We start from the raw sequence: 4887 nt of genomic DNA on the forward strand, positions 1-4887 counted from the left end.
GGGGGGAGGAGGAGAGTTCTGAAGGTATGGTATAATTTTTTTTTTTTTCCTTCTTTTAGGTCTGTTAATAAACTTCTTTATATTCTTGCAAAGTTGGTGCCTGCTTTGCGTTTCTCCTAATTCTTATCTCACAGAAGATAAACAGTAATGAGTATCTTGGACCAAACCACTACACTAAATTGGTGTTTCTGCCCAGTTACAGAACCAAACCCGCTACACCATATCTAATTAATTCAGATTTCTTTTCTTAGCTAAGTTTTTTAGAATTCTAAACTATGTAAAAGATAAAAGCACTACTTACTTTTGCAATCTCTTTGGCAAAACAGTGGTATTAAAATGGCAATATAATTCATATTATCACAAGTATGTAACCATCAAATCCTATTCCACCGGGAGCATGTGGTGAAACAGTATTCATCTAATACCTAATGATAATCCTATACAATAATGACAATCCTATACAAATATTCTGGTGTGTTCTCTGTAGGGTGTTTATGATCTTGTTGTGCCTGGTCCAAGTTTCTTGACATTCTGAGTACCCCTTTGGGGAAATATGACATCTTGCAGTAATGTATGCTGTGCATGTCAAAAAACATCGCCAATCTGCTTCTGCTACTCTGAGTTATAAAATTGGATGAGCAGGCTGCTCATTTTTTAACATATGCAGGATGGTGATGTTTACAATACCAGCTGGAAAAGCAAGTACTTGTACAAAACAGTGCATGGAGACAACAGAACAGGAGGAAGAAATGAAAAAAAATCATAGCCTCACACTCAAATTTTGTATATGAAGCAAGCCCTGAAAATAGGAGAAAAGAGATATCTGGCAGCATCCCTGAACCTTACAGGCCAAAATAAAATATATCTGAAATACTTCAGGTTCTGAAACATTTAAAGAGTGGAACTATTGCTAGTTCCAGGTTTTCCCATTCATTAAAGGCACCCCCCCCCAAAAAAAACCCCACTCTCCTTCCAAAAACCAACCAAACCAAACCAAACCAAAACCTACATAAGAAAAAATGAAAATAATAATAAGAAATAAAGTAACTACTGGGAAAATATATAAAATAGAATGTGGCCTGGTTACCTTCATGGAGTTTACCAAACATTAAGACATAAATTGCTAGATAAGGTAAATAGAATCTTGTAAGTCTTTGAAGTAAGTAAGTCTTAGCTCCAGAGGGTTTGATGATTTCAGCACTGGATCACAAGTTCAGCTGGTTCAGCTAAGGATCAGCTCTAGCTTGCTTATAGTATAAAATAGGTCATGAAAAGGTCCCTCCTGATGTGATTATACTCCTTAGAATATTTCTACAGGCTCATCTAGAGCTATTCCGGAGATTTCTATACTTCACAAAACCTACTATCTTTATATTCATCTAAGAATATTTAGAAAGAACATAAAAGAACATTGATATGATATTTTGCAAATAAAATGACATTTAACTGTGTGTGATTTTCAGCAGCTATCCAGTATTTAGATAACAAAAGAAGTCTGAGGAAAAACTTCTGTCTTATCAGCTTTTTCTTAGGCTTCTGTTTTTAAAAGGATATATAAGTTATCTCCTGAGTGATATGTGTTCCCTTTGTTAGTCTAATTTTTGGCTATACATTTCTTATTTTTTGTTCTGAATTCAATTAGAAAAAATATGAGCACATGCATTAAATTTATAGTGCTAACCATTTGAATTGGATGGAATGCTTAGGAAGAGTGATAGACTGAGTCTGTGTATGTATAGACCTATCAGCTCTCTCTCTTCTTCATTTATACACCCTTCTCTTTGTACTGCAATAGAAATCTCCTTTTCATGGTGCAAGACCACAGTGTCAGTCAAGCTGCCTAAGGAAAAAGGGAAAAAAACCAAATGGAGTAGGATAATATATTCCTTAGCATGGAGTTTTGTTGTTGTTGTTGTTACTTTCTTGTGGGTCTTTGTTAATTTGTTTGAGTTTCTTTTCAGCAGCTAATTTTCTTCACAGTAGCTGGTATGGTTCTGTGTTTTTGATTTGTGCTGGAAACAGTGTTGATAAGACAGGGATGTTTTCATTCTTGCTGAGCTCATGCAGTGTCATGGCCTTTTCTGCTCCTTACTGCACCCCACTAGTGAGGAGGCTGAGGGTGCCCAAGGACCTGGGAGGAGACACAGCCAGGAGAGCTGATCCCAGCTGACCAAAAGGACATTTCCCGCCATATGACACCACACTCAGCATATAAAGCTGGGGGAAGAAGTAGAAAGGCTGGGTTGTTCGGAATTTTGGTGTTTCCCAAGTCACTGTTATGGAGGATGGAGCTCTGCTTTCCTGGGAATGGCTGAACACCTGCCCACCCATGGGAAGTGGTGAATGAATTCTTTGTTTTACTTTGCTTGCATGCATGGCTTTTGCTTTCCCTATTAAACTGTCTTTATCTCAACCCGTGAGTTTTGTCACTTGTATGCTTCTGATTCTTTCCCTGGTCCCACTGGGGCTGGGGACCTGAGTGAGCCCCTGTGCCAGGTTGACCTGTCAGGTGGGACTATATATATATATATACTACTTGGCACACAACTATAAACAAATTAGGTATTTACTGCAGTATTTAATAGCAGAGTTTACAAGTTAGATAGGAAATGTTTAGCATGTCATGGGCAAAAAACCATCCTCTTTAATTTTAGAATAGCAGAGTGTCTTTTAGGAAAAGAAAATAGTTGTTTAGCAGATTTTGAGAACCCAGGAACTTTATGTAACATCTGAATGAAGAATTAGGCTTCTAATTTAAGAACAAACAAAAAAGTACCAGCAAGTCTATCAGCTATATATAATATATTGCAGGTTGCAGAAATCATTCTTCTGAATTATAATAGTCAAAACATTTGCTGATCTTACACCATCATCTTTGGAAACACATTTATCAGCAGAATAAAATGAAGCTATTGTCATTCAGAGACAATCTAAGCATCAGAGTGTATGGGATGATGTAAAAACCAGGGTAATCTTTTGGAATTACGGTTTAAAAATATTGTACAGCTCTTCATAGGAGTACTTTCCCTGTTGCATTCTGCAAAAATAAAATAAAATAAAACCTTCCAATATTTTTTTTTGTCTTTGCTCTAAATGAATGAATATATAACTATCAAAAACATTGAAAATATAATTCAATCAAATGGTGATTAAAAGATACAGCTTTAGGAATCAAGTTGTCTTTTCAAAGTGGGAATAGGATGGATATTCGAGACGGAGGAGAAATAGTAAAAGATATATTTTTTTAACTGAATTATGAAACCAAGAACTACACAGAGAGATTCAAAACAGTTGTGTTGATTAGTTAGACAAATACTGACTGCAATTCATGTTCATATTTCATACTTCATAATCTATCAATAGAATATTTTGACATGGTGGTCACTGAATCAAAATATGAATGTTGGTTGTGACTTTACATCAAATGCCATCCATGAAAGATGATATATAATATGTTCTAAAAATATAGTTTCCTTCTTGTTTGTTTTGTTTTTCCTTTTCTTAGGGTGTCTTATGACAAGATAAAAAATAAGAACAATGGAACTAGGTATAAACCCAAAGGAAATATAGAGAAAATCATCAGTTATATAGAAAATTTCTGACTTTAGAAGAATATGGGTGAATGATTAGTTCTAGAATTTAAAACTGAAACCCAAGAGTACAACTAGACAAAAATATCTAAAAACTGCAGAATAAAATAATCAGACAACAGAAAATACTTATAGTTAAAACATAATTAGATATTTGGAAGATGAAAAAAGTTTAATATTCAAGATATATATATTTTTTAAGAACTTTAAAACTTCATTTAAATTATCTCTGTCTGAAAGCACAAAAAGAATATTAGTTACTTTATACTTATAGACATATCTTTGAAATGTGTATGGAATGAAATTCACCACATATTATTCAAATAGAAGTGTCTGCACTGAGACAATAACTTAGGTTACCCCAAGACTCCAGTAGACAGGATATTGTAATAACAGGACTGAGTTAAGTTGCACAGATTTTTAATTTTCTTAAACTGGAAAACACACTTGTCTCATGCAGCAGTAAGTTTTCAGGGTCGTCCATCACCTAGCAATCCAATGGCACATCATGGAATATTTACTGCACTTTTCCCTGTATCATGCAAATAGGCCATTAGCTCAAGGGAGCCACTTCAGGTAAAACAAAAGTAGTGGTCAAGCACTCTAATGTCAAACTGCTTGAAGTGTTATATTTTTAGTGACAAGTAAAAGTAGTATTATAGTTTAAGGTCTGCAGTCTATATGAATATTTCCACTTGAACTTTTTGAAAATATTTATGGCAATTTTTTACTTCTTCCTGTGATTAATTTCAGGATTTGTACATAAATATTTGTAGAATCAGATATGAAAATTGTGCTTTCCCTAGTGGTTTGCAAAAACCAAAACGAGATCTTGATTATATTGCATGTTTCACTGATGAGAGGTAGCTGTCAGAAGAAAATATGAGTATCTTTATAACGATTTAATATAGACTTTTGTACATTGTGTGGAAAGCAATTAGAGTTTAGTAGTTGACTGATAGTTGTATAAATTGCTTGTAAAATAGGAAATCAAGTAAGACTTATACCTTTCCATTTATAATGGAAAACTGTTATAAAACGATGAACAAAAATAAATCAAAACCCTATGTCATAGGTTAGCAAGCATAGTCCCGGAAGGGACGTCCTTGCTAAGGGGTGCTTACAGTTTCCTCTGGGAACTGATAGAACCTATCAGCTGGCCAGTTTGAATATGGACAATTCTCTAAGCCACTTAAAGTTGTGACCACCTCTGTGATCCACATTTAAGAATAGACAAACTCCCCCTCCAGGCTCTCTCGTTTCCAGCGCTGGGACAGGTGGCTGCGGGGCCTGAGTG

Source organism: Corvus brachyrhynchos, unplaced genomic scaffold (genome assembly GCF_000691975.1).
Source record: "Corvus brachyrhynchos isolate BGI_N302 unplaced genomic scaffold, ASM69197v1 scaffold331, whole genome shotgun sequence".
Lineage (NCBI taxonomy): Eukaryota > Metazoa > Chordata > Aves > Passeriformes > Corvidae > Corvus > Corvus brachyrhynchos.